The following is a 15,930-nucleotide window of genomic DNA, read 5'->3' on the forward strand; positions in this document are numbered from 1 at the left end:
TGCAGACGCGGCTTGGATCCCGCGTTGCTGTGGCTCTGGCGAAGGCCAGTGGCTACAGCTCCGATTCGACCCCTAGCCTGGGAACCTCCATATGCCGCGGGAGCGGCCCAAGAAATAGCATAAAAAAGACAAAAAAAAAAAAAAAGACAAAAAAAAAAAAAGAAAAAACTGATTCATAGAGAAATTACTTTTCATGGAGTTTTTCTTAGAGGAATGTGTATTATATTATTAAGAAGTTGTAAAAACTTCTAGAAAAAAACTGTGATGCTTAATCTGTATTAATATTTTACCCTAAGTCAGCTTGGTAAATAGTTTGTAGAAACTGTGAAATCAGCACAAAATTGTGGTATCTTGTCATCCTCTGATTCATCAAGCCATCCTTAATTTTGTTCCAGATAGCTGTTAGAGAAAGAAATCATTGTGATTCTTCTTCATATTTTTATGAACAACCTAAAAAGGAAATCAGATGAAAAGAGGAATAGAAAGAATCATTTTCCTTGTATCTTTCTCTTTTGTCTTAAAGGCCCTTAAAATACAGGGAAGTGATTCTTAGATTGTGTTAGGTGGATCCATTGGGGATGGACCTTTTTTTGCAGTTGTTGCCTTTTCTGAATGTTTGGACTTCCTTTTTCCTTTAGATGACTTAATATTTGGATTTGAGTAGAGAGAATTTAAAGCTAAGCTGCTCACATTTCTATTCCTCCTATAAAGAGTCCTGTTCCGAAACATCCAAATTAAAATTTAGTCCCCTTGTCACCAACAGCTCGATGTGGTCATGAGTCTCTTTGCTCTCTGCAACTGATCTGACTTAGGTTATTTTTGGCCACCTCAGGTATATTTTCTTATGTAAAAGGATGGAGCCTTGTTGCATGAACGCTTTATAAGGCTAGAAGCTAGATTGTTCTTTGGGTCCTGGGAGGATTTTTAAAGGCTTGAACCATTGTTTTCTGGTGAATGTTAATGTATGGGGACTTCTCAAAAATGTCTCACCAACTTATTGAGTATAACATACCACAACTTAAAGGAGGCTTTGTGATCATTAATGCCCTACATTGCAAGGGCTTAGTGGCAAATGTAAGATATTGTTGGCATGAATCACGGGCACATGCCATTCAACAATTGCTTCCTTACAAGACAAATTGATCATGTCCCCCCCCCCCCCCCCGCCCCCGGGCTAATATCCTGAAAACCAGGCATGTCCTTTGGATATATAGGACCGCTCTCTCTGTTCTACTTGGACTCATTTGTGGCTTTTCGTACTTCCTGGGTCTCTGTTGACAATGCTGTTTGCTGATCCCATCCACATTTTTATGTAAGATTCACCAGTCCGTAGCTGTAGCTTGTCTGGGATGAAAATAGGGCATTGGTCAGGTTGACAAGAAGGTCTGGTTGAACTGACAGTTACACATCTCATTTTAAATTAATAGCTTGTCATTCTGATTAGGACTTGGCTTTCTATGCTGCTTGATTAGTTGGAGAGAATTCACTGACATCCTAAGTACAGGCATGTGTTTACTTGAAACTACTCTTTTTTTTTTTTTTTTTTTTTTTTTTTTTTTTGCTTTTCAGGGCTGCACTGTGGCATATGGAAGTTCCCAGGCGAGGGGTTGAATTGGAGCAACAGCTGCCGACTTACACCACAGCCACAACAACACAGGATCCGAGCCAGGTCTGTGATCTACACCACAGCTCATGGCAACGCCGGATCCTTAACCCACTGAGCAGGGCCATGGATCAAACCCACATCCTCATGGATATTAGTCTGGTTTGTTGCCACTGAGCCATGATGGGAACTCACGAAACTATTATTTTTTGATAAAACAATAAAATGGCATGTATGAATGTTTCTGTATTTGTGGGAATGATGACTCTAAGTCTGGATCTAAAAAAATATGACTGACTAGGGAGTTCTCATCATATATATATATATACACATGTATGTGTATGACTAAATATATGAAGTCAAGATGCTTGGTACACTCCAACATCTTCTTTAAACATGACCCTGTTTTATACTGGCCAAAGATTGTAATGGTAACTAAAAGCAGAATTGCATTGAAGCAAATACCCAAAGTCATAACTGAGTTTCAAAAGGCTCCTTGTTTCCACACGGGTCTCGAACAGAGTTCATTCATCCAGCTGCTATGTGCAAACATCTTTACCAGATAGAAAGTGGATAAAGAGGTGAGGCGTTGGGCAGAGGGTAGGACATTCTTAGTCAGGAGGAGAGCACGTGAGGAGTCTCTGAAGTGAGTGTCTGTGGCATATTGGGTCATGAAAGGAGGCAGAGGTCGCCAGAGGAAGACAAGGAAGCTGATGTGAGGATGGCATGAGCACAAACCGGGGAAGTAGAGGGGGGCTTGGACCTATTGCTAGTTTCTATGGTGTATGTTAGACAGCATTCCATTCATTGGTTCTGCTTGAATATGTATATATGAATACAGTTGTTTCCCATCTCTCTCATCCTGACTGCCAAAGAAGTTTATACTCTGTGAACTCCTTCCTCTCAACTGGATCCTTTCCATTGACTTTTAAACTTGATTATAGCTCTCACATCTTATAAACAACCTGTCCCCGACTCCATACTATCTGCAGGTCTTTTCTTTCTTCCCCTTTACAGCCAGATGTGTTGAAAGCATTTCTGCTTTGCTTTCCTTACCTTTCCATCACACCTGTCTAGTTGAGCTTCCCTCTTCATCACTCCTCGAAACAGCTTTTCCTAAGTTTATGATAGCCTTCGGTTGTCAATCCTGTGGTCCTCTTCTTAGTACACTTCTTAATAGCATTTTAAAAAATACATTCTATTTTGGACACTTAACTCCTCTTGACTTCCAGGGTATTTCAGTCTCCTCTTTTTCTTTATATTTCTGGCAGTGCCTTCTCAGTCTCCTGTGCAAAAACGTACTATAAAAAGCAGCTTAATGAGTTTCTAAATATTGATACCCTCGAAATCCCTCTTCTGTGTTACTCCCTGCCATCTCTAAAATTAGTCTCATCTCTGGCCTAGGCTTATTCTGAGAGGTAGCTTAGCATGACAGGTAAGACCGCAGGCACCAGGGACAGAGTGCCTGGCTTTATATCCCAGCTGTGTGCGTTGGGCAAGCAACTTAATTTCTAGCGGCTTCATTGTATGTTAAATACAGATAATTATAGTATCTGCCTCATCTAGTTGTGAAGATAAACTGAGTTCATATATGTAAAATGCCTTAAGAGTAGGGTCTGGAAAATGGCATAAACCACTTGAATGTTTAGCTGTCATTATAATTTGCGAATTGAATATGAATTTATATTATCTATGTACATGGGGTATTCAGTTGTCTATAAACATCTCCACTTGGAGTTCTGTAGACACATCCAACTCAGTGTATCCAAGGTCAAATGCATGGCGTATTGGTGCTAGAAGAAAATGTCTCGGTGTTGCTGCCTCACTGAGTAGTTCAACCATCCTGTTGTTTACAGAAGCCAGAAAAGAAGATCCTGTCCATCAGGATCTCTTTCTCCTCTCATTTCCAATTTATCCCCAAGCCCTGTCTACTTGAACCAGTACGTTTCTAGTAAAAACTTCCATTTGTTTATATTTACAGTACCACTGCCCAGTCTAGAGGTACCATTATCTCTCGCCTTAAGTACCATAATAAAGGTCTGTTTTCACTCAGTTCATCACCTCCAGTAACTTACCTACCCTCTTGCCAGAGTTCCCATTTCAAAAGGCCAACCTGGAGTTCCCGTCGTGGTGCAGTGGTTAACAAATCTGACTAGGAACCATGAGGTTGCGGGTTTGGTCCCTGCCCTTGCTCAGTGGGTTAAGGATCCGGCGTTGCCATGAGCTGTGGTGTAGGTCGCAGACGCGGCTCGGATCCCTCATTGCTGTGGCTCTGGTGTAGGCCGGTGGCTACAGCTCTGATTCGACCCTAGCCTGGGAACCTCCATATGCCACGAGAGTGGCCCAAGAAACGGCAAAAAGACAAAAAAAAAAAAAAAAAAAAAAACCCAAAAAAACAAAAAACAAAAGGCCAACCTGGTGATTTCCCCTTTGTTTTAAACTTTTCCATGGCTTTCCATTGCTTTGAGGACAGTGACCAAAGTCTTTCATATGATCCACCAGTCCCAGCCTCTGAGGACTTTCCAGCCCATCTCCCATCCCACCTTCTGCTGCTCCCTGGCTCCCACCACACCCCTTCGCTTTGAGCTGCTTAAATACACTCTGTTGTCCTCCACTGGAGAATTTTGTGCATGCCCTTCCCCCTTCTGGAAACCTCTCCCCACTCCTGCTATACTTTCTAATGCTTATGCATCCATTGGATCTCAATTTAATCATTACTTCTTCAGGAAGGCCTACATTGACCTCCTAGTCTCCTTCAAGTAATGATGTTATAAGCTCCCATAAATTAAAATCTTTTCTGTCAGAGTATGTCCTTCGACTTTTCATTGTAGTTTAATGTGGGAGGGTGGCTGTGCTCAAAACCACCCTCAGACTCCATGGTTTGCCATAAGGACTCGAGGAAGCTCTTATACCCATGGTTACATTTTATTACAGTGAAAGGATACAGGTTAAAATCAGCAAAGAGAGAAGGTGCATAGGTGGAGGCCAAGGGAGACCAGGCATCAGCCTCACGTCATCCTCTCCCAGTGGAGGCGCTTGTGCAGTTCTTCTCTCTCAGCAGTAAATGTGTGGAAACCTTTGCCAAGTGTTACCAACCAGGGAAGCTCACTTGAGCCTTGAAGTCCAGGGCTTTTATTGGGCTTCATTATATAGGTTTGCATCACCCTGGGTACTTGAGTCTGCAGCCCCCCAGAGATTACAGTGATACAGAGTGGTCCAGAGCCTGTGGCATACAGGAACAGGTGTCCACCATGAATCTCATTATTAGCATAACCTGTCTGGTGTGGCTAAAGCCTCAGGCATACCAAGACACTCTTATGGGATAGGGTACTGCAAAGACTGGGAGCTCATTTTCCAGTAAAGCTCATTTTCCAGGCCAAGCATCATTCCTGACAGTGGCAGTGTGCAGGGTTTGAGCAGCCCAGGCCTACTGATTTATCCCTTTCCCTCACAAGTTTCAACAGTGCTATCATCTGATTAACATCTATCTTCCTAATAGACTACATGAGAGGGCCATCTGTAACTATTTTCACACAGCTTAGTATATCCAGCCTTTATCATAGTTGCTGACTGATAGAGTCTATGTAAATATTTGTTACAAGGATGAATAAAATCTACTTAGTATTGTCTTTATATCCTTCCAGTCTATACCATGTCTATCTGTATGTTTCTATCTCACGGCTTTCAAGTACTTTTTCTTTATTAGGGTGTTTTGTCATGCCTATATGCCTAAAGTTACTTTGTGCTAATGACTAGTTTACAGTACATATCTAATATGTTTACTATATTCCTTTCACCTTCAGTTATATTCCAACACTGCCAAGTGTTACAGTATCTATATTTTTAAAACAGTTACAAATAGCCAAATGTTTTTATACATTTATACCTGAAATGCATATATTAAGTATATTGGATCTGGTGATACCCACTTATGTCATCAAAGTTATTTCTAGGAGAGTGTGGTACTGGTGCAGGATTTGCCTTAAGAATTTTGATAACCAAGTCATGCTTAAATTGAAACCACTGACTATATATTGAATTTTATCCTGGCTCTATCATAAATGAAGGGGAAAAGTTCCCTGGAATGAAGGGGGGTGTGTGTCCCCATTTTCCCCATCTTGTTCCCAGGATGGAATAAAGGGAATGTCTCGAAGAGCCTCAGCATCTCCATCTCCAAGGCATACATGACATCCACTTTGCTCCACCTGTAGTCTTTTTGCTCAGCCCGGAGTCAAAAGGTGGCAGGTCTGTTTTGGCCAATGAATTGGAATAAATCTCCTTTCAACTTTCAAAGTCTCCTTATTGTGGTAGTATTGGATTAAAGCCCCGAGTACAAAATAAATCTCCATGAATCTATACTGATATAAACAGGTGGAATAAATAAATGCGGGAGAAGAGGCAGTTTTCCCCTGCAGAAGAATTCCACCTAATTTATGTAGATACGCCCACAAGTGAATGGGGCATGCCCTGCCACTCCTTAGTGTAGGCTGCACATAATGATGTCCTTCTGAAGAGCACAGTGGGGAGAACAGGGTGGGAGGTGGGAAAGAAGAGTAGCCTGACAGTGGAGAAGTGTGCCGGGCACAGCCATGGCCAGGTGACCAGCATCTGCATCAACAATAAAAGGCATATGGTTGATATAAACGCTTAATGTAATGTGAGGAGCATGGGAGTGGCACTTGTTAGTTTTCTTCCCCAGATCCATAACCCCAGTCAAATCATAAGGAGAACATCAGACCAACCGAAACCGAAGGTCCTTCTCATTTGGCACAGTACCTGAGCAGTACTCCTCAAACTGTCAAGATTGTCAAAAACAGTTTGAGAAACTCCTCTAAAAGCCACCAAAGTACACATGACAAATAAATGAGGTCTGGGAACAGAAAAAGGACACTAGATTAAAAACTAAGGAACTCTGAATAAAGTATGGATTTTAGTTAATACTATGTCACTTATTTTTATTCATCGTGACCAATGTAAGATTTAATAATAGGCATACTGGGAACTCTCTGTACTATCTTTTACATTTTCCTATATCCAAATGTTTAAAAAAATTTTCCTATTCTAAATTTATGTTTTTCTATTCTAATTTTTAAAAAAATTAAAAATTTTCAATTTGCAATAGTGTTTCAATTTAATCGCTCCTCCTCAGTGAAACTTGCTTTCCAGTTTTACTTGTATTTGATCAAGCATTGGAGTTAAATTCAGATTTTTTTTGGATGTGATTGTCATAAGATTGATTTTTCTACAACAGAGAAACCATTACATCATTCTTTAATTTTTGGAAGATAAATTCCATCCTTTGTAACTATGAATTTCTTAAGATCTTTAAGAAACTGGAAAGAGTCTAAGATGTTATGGATTAGAGTATATCCAGTTTAGAAGTAATAGGAAAAAACCATTAAATTAGCTAAATGCATTGGCATCAAATCAGAAACAGTGTTTTTTGAGAACATGAGTCCAGACAATGTGTCTGTAAGATAGTCTTTACAAACTTAGTTTGATTAATTTTTGTTTTTCTGAGGATATGATTCTTTTCTGTAATTATCATTCTGTTTTCCCTGACAGGCTATCTAGTACTGGCTGCCTTAAGCTCCCTGTGAATTGAGTTATTCTCAATAATACTCTGTATTATGAAGGCATGATTTGAGTGGCTGTCCAATGTGATCTGGTTATTTGGACCTTTACATAAAACAGGTGGTTCTTCCATCTCATCAACATTTCTTATTATCTAGAATTCACCATCGTTTTGTCTGGAGTTCATCATGCCTTGTCTGCCTCAGATGTGGCTCTGTCCTATAGGTGGTTCCAGTTTATTTGACTTCTTAACTTATATCGTGGTCATTTCTCTCAGCTCCTCCAAGGTCCCTTGTTTTCAGTCTTTATCAGGGCTCATATGGTTAGGCGTTTAGTTCCCAAAAGGCTGCTTAATTCCCAAAAGGCTTTGCAGCACCTAATTCTATTTGTTTGGTTCTGAGATGATCCAGACAACTGATTCCAATCGGATGGCATTTACTTTTAGTGGGGTGAGGGGCTGAAGCCCATAATCAAGAAGCCAGCAGCCTCTGATCTGTGATCCAACCTTTTGATCTAATGTTGCTTACTGGTGCCATCTTATTGACCCAGATGCTTGGGGTCTGGTCCTGTTTGCCTTGACCTCCTTTCGGTCTTTTTTTTTTTTTTTTTTTTGATTCAGATATTGCTGTGAACTTGAACTTGACTATTGTCATGTGACTGTAATCTCAAGAGCACTAGCAATAGTCAAGTAGAACAAGGTGTGAATCTTGCCTCCAATGTTTCCTCATTGAACTTGAGGAAGTCACTTAATCTCTGCGAGTCACAGTTTCCTCATTTGTTAAATGAGAATAATAGCGGGATTGCAGAGGTGTAAAAATTAGACTAAATGGTTGTAAAGCTCTTGTAGAAAGCTTGATTATGTATCATGGACACTTAATATATATTTGTCATCAATATGATGATTTGATTGAGTTTATCTACCTCATCTTCTCATGTAGCCCCTTCTGGCTGGCTCCCTCCTACCCCTGGCCATGTCTCAGCCACCCTTCACCCCCATGTTGATGTATGCATTCACATGCTTTTCTAGTCACCATCTCTGCAATATGGGCAAACTTGTTTTCATGACCTGCTTTAATTTTCCTTAAAATTCTATAGGATTGTTTCTCACAAGGGTAAACATGTCATTAGAGATGTTAGATTCTCTTCCTTGAATTTTGCTGTTTTTTTTTATAATGCGAAGAGGTAGGCAGACCCGAGAGTGGGATCAACTGTAAATTTATATTTGGTATTTGGAGTTCAGGGGGAGAGGAGAGAAAGAAGGAAGAGATGCAAGGCAGAGTGCTGGACTTTGAGGCAAGAGTCTCTGCAGCCTGATTGCCTGAACTTGCAGCCTGAGTCCTCCACCTGTTTGCTTTGTAGCCTGGGTCAAATTCCTGAACATCTCCAATAGCTGCAGTTTTCTCATCTGTGAAATGGACATGAGAGTAGTGCCTACCTTCTAGGTTTTCTTGTGAGGATTAACTGTGGAGTACTCAGAGCATTGCCTAGCATGCATTAAGTTATAATTAAGTATTCATTATTATTGGAATTCTTCTTTTCCCACTGTTTCATAATACTTAACTACATCAGATAATCTTACTGATAGATATGGTTTGTTACAGCCTCAGTAGCTACAGAGTGATGAGGCTTGTCTTTATCTCTCTCTTTTTTTTTTTTTTGTCTTTTATTTTATTTTTATAATTTTTTTTTATTTTCCCACTGTACAGCAAGGGGGTCAGGTTATCTTATCTCTTTAGTATACCCACACAAATGAAAGTCTGCTCTTTAAGAGTATCCTATTAAGAGATGCTATATTTATGTATGCCTATATCAACATTTTAAAATATCTAAAAAATGTTCTTTAGGTTCTTCAAAAAAGAATATTCTTTTGCATATCCTCAGTAACAAATATTTGTCTTTTGAATATAGAGTATCCATAAAGTTTGAGTCAACTTTGTTAAGTATAAGTGAATGATCTGTGTTGACAGTGTCTTCTATTTGTATAATTTCATGTACCTGTATAATTACATAAATGACCTAACTTTATAACATTAATAAAATTCTGACGCATAACATCCGTCTGGATCCAAAATGCCTTCAGGTACTTGAAAGGGGGTGTCAAGAAACAGTGTCCAGGGTAAGCTCAGTTATTTTCGTGAAGAAAAAGTTCATCGAGCCACAGCTCACTTAAAAATGTCACACAGAGTCTCTCTCAGGTTTCAGATTTTTTTTTTTTTTTAAGAAAGCCTGAGTATTGACCCCACACAATGAGTTCTTAAATAAACCATGCATTCTGAAGAATGGAAGGAAAAAATAATCTTGTCTTTCTGGTTCTGGCACTCTTACCTCCTTTCCTATCTTTGCCTTCCTACAGGCACGTAACACTGCAGTGCTGATCTTGGGGGACCTGTAGAGAACAACATCAAGTGCAGGAGTGCCACGTTCCCAGGAGATGTGCCATCTGACTGTAAGTTGCAGATGTATGCCTAGCTCGACTGCTTGAGAAAGTTGCCCAGTTTTACAGCCATTGATTTATCTGTATGTATGTGGCGTCCTAAATATGGCTATATTAATTATTTTAAAGTTTCCTCTAAAAGTCTGCCTCATGGCTTGAATGGAGATGTGGTCATTTGTGCTAATTGCATTTTAGAGTCTCTTATGTATTGGTGACAATAAGCTAATGTTTACAACTTTTGTTCACATCAGGTACCATTAGGCGCTTAATTATGTGACATTGTGCTGCCTAGCTGTACTTTGCAAATACCAAAAAGCATCACTCTCTCCCCCCCAGTGCTGTGCATGTCTGGGCCACCCTGACGTGGCATAGTTGCAGCTTCTCATCAAGATCACAGGTGTGCCCCCATGACCCTTGCTACCTAACCCCAGGATCTTAGCTTGAGCGTGCTCTGCCTGACTCCCAGGGGGTGATTTGAAACAGAGATAGTGTTGCAGTGGGAGCTTTGCCATGAGGCTTCTGAGAATGAGGCAAATCAGGAGCAGTGTGACCTGTTCATGTCCAGGTTCCCAGACAGCTTGGGACAGTTTACCTTTTGAAAAGAGAAGCCTTCAGGAGAAAAAAAAAGCTAATGACCTATAAGCAGAGAGTCTCAGAGCCTGGACACTCAGACGTCCCCTTGCTTTGCAGAGGATGATGCTGAGGCCCGAACAAGGAAGGGAGGCACACAAAGAAAGGCTACCCCAAAGCTGGGCTCTGAGTTCAAGAAAAACCAAGCCCTCCTTTCCAATCTTTCTTCTTAGCCTTTTGATCTAAGGAAAAAATTGCATAGTCTAATATGCAGTATCTTTCCATACTTGGAAAGATTAATCTGTCAGATTAATGTTAGGAGGGGTGGAGGCGTCTTAGAATCTCATCGTGGGGTGAGTTTTACTGTGACGCAGGATCTCCCAATGAGCTGGTGTTCTGTCAGGACCGAATTGCCATCGCTCCTTCCCTTCTAACTAAGAATGTGAACAGCCCCATCGTGCGGGCTGCTGATTGACATCAAGTAACTCTGTAGTCATGGCTCTAGCTAAAAATGTGAAAGAAACTAGGTCTTTTCAACCCAAAGGTTCTCTTCTGTACAGTTAATTAAAGACATTTTCAGAAGACATTTGGATTATGGGAAAGCAATGATAGCACGTTATGACATTTATTTCATTCCTTACCCTAAGAATCTCAGTAATTGGTTCACCCATTCAAAACCGTTATGTTATCTGAGGGTCAAGACTCCCGAACCCCCGTTGGAACTCACCTGATTTATCTAATTGGCATATTCTTTGAAAAACAACTCTAGACACAGGAACTTTTTGATTCCTGAAGGTACCATTCACTTGTTTTAAGACAATTTAATGTAAAACGTATCTAATTTCAGTGACAATCTTTAGGAAGCTTTAGCCAGGGGCTTCCATTTTATTTACACCATGGTATTAAAGAACAGATTTTAGAAATTTAATTAAAATTCCACACAAACTTTGGAAATGCTGGGCAGCTCAACTTACCTATTGTTGAGGTTGTCACTTTGCAGCTGAAGAAACTAAGGCTTGGAAAAAGATGATAGCTTAGCTCTGATCGTACAACAAATACAGAGATAGTTAGTGGCAGGATGACTTTCGGAATGCAGAGCTTTTGACTTCCAGTCCACTGGTCTTCCTCCTGGGCAAGGCTATTGTATGCAGTTGGAGGTGTTTCATTCTGTGCGGTGCAATTGCGATACAGGGGAAACAGAAGGTTGTATTTGTTGCCTTCTAAGAACTCATACCCTCATGAGGATTCTCTCTTTCCATGGAAGAGCCGTTGTGTGTATTTACGAATACATTGTTTCCCTTTGTGGTAGTGTAATATGTCTCCTTTTCTTTTTATTTATGTTTTTTTTTTTTTTTTTTTAGTATAACCAATTTCTATTTTTTAAATAAGAAAACATTTAAAAAAATCCTGAAGAGTATGAACTGGGCTGTAATATTTTCCCCACTATTTTCTTTTTTTTTTTTTTTCATTCTTAATTTTTATTTATTTATTTATTTATTTATTTTTTTAAATGTTTTTTTTTTGTTGTTGTTGTTGTTGTTGCTGTTGTTGTTGCTATTTCTTGGGCCGCTCCCGCGGCATATGGAGGTTCCCAGGCTAGGGGTTGAATCGGAGCTGTAGCCACCGGCCTACGCCAGAGCCACAGCAACGTGGGATCCGAGCCGCGTCTGCAACCTATACCACAGCTCACGGCAACGCCGGATCGTTAACCCACTGAGCAAGGGCAGGGACCGAACCCGCAACCTCATGGTTCCTAGTCGGATTCGTTAACCACTGCGCCACGACGGGAACTCCCTATTTATTTATTTTTATTATTTTTTGCTTTTTAAAAAAATTACTCAAATGAATTTATCATGTCTGTAGTTGTATAATGATAATAACAATCTGATTTCACAGGATTTCCATCCCACAGCCCAAGCACACCCCCTCACCCCTTAAACTGTCTCCTCTGGAGACCATAAGTTTTTCAATGTCTGTGAGTCAGCATCTGTTCTGCAAAGAAGTTCCGTCTGTCTTTTTTTCAGATTCCACATGTCAGTGAAAGCATTTGATGTTGGTGTCTCATTGTATGGCTGACTTCACTTAGCATGATAATTTCTAGGTCCATCCATGTTGCTAAAAATGCCGGTATTTTGTTCCTTTTAATGGCTGAGTAATATTCCATTGTGTATATGTACCACATCTTCTTGATCCACATCTCTGTCCATGGACATTTAGGTTGTTTCCATGTGTCGCTATTGTAAATAGTGCTACAATGAACATTGGGGTACATGTGTCTTTGTGAGTCGTGGTTTTCTCTGGATAGATGCCCAGGAGTGGGATTGCTGGATCAAATGGTAGTTCTCTGTGTAGTTTTCTGAGGAATCTCCATACTGCTCTCCACAGTGGTTGCACCAATTTACAATCCCACCAACAGTGTAGTAGTGTTCCTTTTTCTCCACACCCTCTCCAGCACTTATTGTTTGTAGACTTTTTGGTGATGGCCATTCTGGCTGGTATAAGGTGGTACCTCAGAGTGGTTTTGATTTGCATTTCTCTAATAATGAGTGATGTTGAACATCTTTTCATGTGTTTCTCAGCCATCTGTATATCTTCTTTGGAGAACTGTCTGTTTAGATCTTCTGCCCATTTTTGGATGGGGTTGTTTGTTTTTTTGGTATGGAGCTGCAGAATTTGTTTATAAATTTTGGAGATTAGTCCCTTGTCCTTCGATTCACTTGCAAAGATTTTCTCCCATTCTGTGTGTTGTCTTTTCGCCTTGTTTAGGGTTATTTATGTTTTAAATGCCATAGAATCTTCCCATCTCTCAACCAAAAACAAACCAGAAATGGTTATATAATTGCCTAAAGCCACTGTCCAGTGATTTCGGAGGAACATGTATGAACATAGGCCCAGGTGAACCCAGTGAGGTGCTGGTGTGATGTGCCCACCAAGAAAGCAAAGGCAGATGAGGCTGCACTGATGGAGATCTCGTCCCTGAGAAGGAAGCAGGTGATAATACTGTTTTCTCTGTGTGGCCACCTTGTGGGGCCTTGGGTTTACTGTACATACCATTCCAAGAGCTACTGATAAATTGGAATGTATTCATAAGCTGGAAAATGGGATGCTGAGTGGTAGAGACGTCAGAAAGTAGTGGCTAGAGAAACTGCAGATGTTGCTAAAGAAACTGCAGATGTTTTGTGTAGAGAAGACCATCATCTAAGTAGGGGTTGGTAGAGTCCCTCTCATGTTTGAGGGACTATCATGTGAGAAAGCATGCTAGGCTAGAGCTGCCAAACCTCTAAATTGAGGGCCAATGCACAGAAGCTCCAGTGAGGTTCCTATTACCATGGAATCCGACCTTTTGGCTCAGGGCTTGCAAAGATGAAACAGCCCATCTCCCTCCCAGGGCACTGCATTTTCAGTCGCTGGAGGTGTTCCCTCCAGGCGTGGACGCTTGACTGGAGGAGGTATTTTAAAGGGCAGCATTCACAGTTCAGATTTGCAGTTGGACCAGATGACCTTTGAGGTGCTTTCCAGCACCTGGGGTTTTGTGATTCTATTTCTATTATGCTTCAGCGCTGGGTATGTGTCACATTGTTTGAACCAAACACTGGACAGGAGCACAGTTTGGAATGTTGATGGCGCTCACATCTATTTTGTGTTTCAATTTCTGGAAGCGGTCTTTGTCTTAGAGGCAGTTTGGTCCCTGACCTTCTGTAACATTTGGAGCCCAGCCACACTGTCTTTGTTTACTGTAAAGAGCATGGAAAAACCGACTTCCTGACAGGGCTCTGCCGAGTCTAAGGTCAAACCACTCACAGGTGAACAAACACAGTCCTTCCACCTTAAAATCGCCATTTGGCCCCTGTAAAATGGATCAGGGTAATAATACTGGGTGAGAGAAAGAGGGGAAACCAGGGCTGTGCCAGCAGCCAGCCGTTCGTCACTTGTCACTTTGCTTTGTGAAGAGCTAATCTTAATTCGGTATCCATTTGGGGGAGGTTAGAAAACATGGCATGTGATTGTAGGTCCTCTAGAGACCAAGTAAATAAGCCTGTAGATCCTTCCTTACACCGTACTCATTGTCATGTCCCTGGATTGCAAAGACAAAGCATGGCATTCTTATTCACATAAGGGATTTAAGAGTCACACGCATTGACCATGAGTAGCATCCAGGCTTCTATGACAAGACCTCCAAGTGTCCTAGATAGGCTGAATTCCTTTGAAGAAGGAATATCCACTTGTTCCTTGACTAGCCTCTGCTAGCCTTCACTGTCGTCAAAAGCATTAGGTCCCCTTTGTCAAAAGGAGGGAAGTGTCTTCCTGGGTAAGGATTATCCTAAAGCTCTGTATGAGCCTAGACAGTGCCTCATTCCTTTTCTTCTCCTCTCATCATGCTTCTCTATCATCTTATATTAGAAGACCCCCCAACATGTTTGTGTGTCCCTGAATAAACAATGACCTTGTTCCCCGTTGACTCAAAATCACTGATTTGCCAGATCCAAGTTTCCTTCTTAATATTTAAAGATAAATTACTGGAATTGATCCAAAGCAATAGAAAAATATTCCTGGCATAAATGAACATTTCCCCCCTTTTTCCTTCAAGAATATAGGAATACTTCTGTATTTTTTTCCTTTTTTTCCCCCTTGGTGTCTAGTGTAAGTAGGCTCTCAAAATGCCCTACTGATCTAACATTGGTTTTGAACTCTACTTAAAGATGATATACTAGCCTTTTACTAAAATATATCTGGGTATTAAATGCCTGGTTCTTTACTGCTGATGAGAAAGATTATTAACACTTTTTTTCCCTAGCTGTAATATGAAGCAATAACACCCGTTTTTACTTCCAGAGCCAGAGGCAGTATGTCATACTAACCTTCATTAACTGCCTAAGAAATGAGGTACATTCGTTAATTGAGTATTCTGGTTAGCTAAGATCGTATGCAAAGGTTGATAAACTTGTGTGGTTCCCTTGCTTTGCCACACAGCAAGCAAAAAAAAAAAAAAAAAAAAAAAAAAAAAAAAGAATAAGAATGGAGGTCTCGTCAGGGCTCAGCAGAAACGACTCTGACTAGCATCCATGAGGACACAGGTTGGATCCACCACCTCACTCAGTGGGTTAAGGATCCAGCATTGCCGTGAGCTGTGGTGTAAATTGCAGATGCAGCTTGATCTCACTTTGCTGTGGCTGTGATGTAGGCTGGTGGCTACAGCTCCAATTCGACCCCTAGCCAGGGAACCTCCATATGCTGCAGGTGTGGCCCTAAAACGACAAAAGAAAAAAAAAGAAAAATGGTAAAGTACGTTAGGATACTGATTTTATTGCCTTGATGAGCACAATGTTCTAGGTGGGGTTTAGACCCGGATCAGATGTGTCTGCAGGTGACAGGCAAAGATTGATGTGGCTGGAGCAAGCAGAACAAGCACCTCCTCATCAAAGCAGGGCTGAAGAGGGACATATGAGGTGTGTGGTAGGAGGAAAACAGGTATCACTGCAAATCTGGGCCACAGAAAAAATGGAAAATGAACTCTTTTTCTCTGTATATCATTGCATGATGGACCTTTCCCCTGGAGTATCCTATGAAATACTAAATTCTCTGTAGAGCTTTTCGTTCTATGTAATGTTACTTTTAATTTTCCCGTTTTCTATCTCCATTGACCTCTTTAGTCATTCACCATTGGAAAAAAAAAAGGTACCAAGTGCTGTGCTTGCTACTGGGGAGACAAAGATGAATGACCCAACTCCTAAGCTCAAGGAAATGCCTT

The 15,930-nt window shown here is 40.8% G+C and overlaps 1 long non-coding RNA gene across 3 annotated transcripts in view; it reads left to right on the forward strand.

Moving 5' to 3' along the window:
* The window catches only part of LOC100512907 (uncharacterized), a 1,315,914-nt gene that overhangs the window by 385,183 nt on the left and 914,801 nt on the right, over positions 1-15,930 (forward strand). For 2 of the 3 annotated variants that reach the window (NR_201443.1, NR_201445.1), the window contains 2 exon segments: positions 9,531-11,672; positions 11,983-15,429. This is a non-coding gene — a long non-coding RNA (uncharacterized LOC100512907). 3 annotated transcript variants of the gene reach the window in all.

Source organism: Sus scrofa, chromosome 7 (genome assembly GCF_054392235.1).
Source record: "Sus scrofa isolate SSC_HxYL_T2T_F1_AM1 chromosome 7, Sscrofa_HxYL_maternal_Yorkshire_Landrace_v2.0, whole genome shotgun sequence".
NCBI lineage: Eukaryota > Metazoa > Chordata > Mammalia > Artiodactyla > Suidae > Sus > Sus scrofa.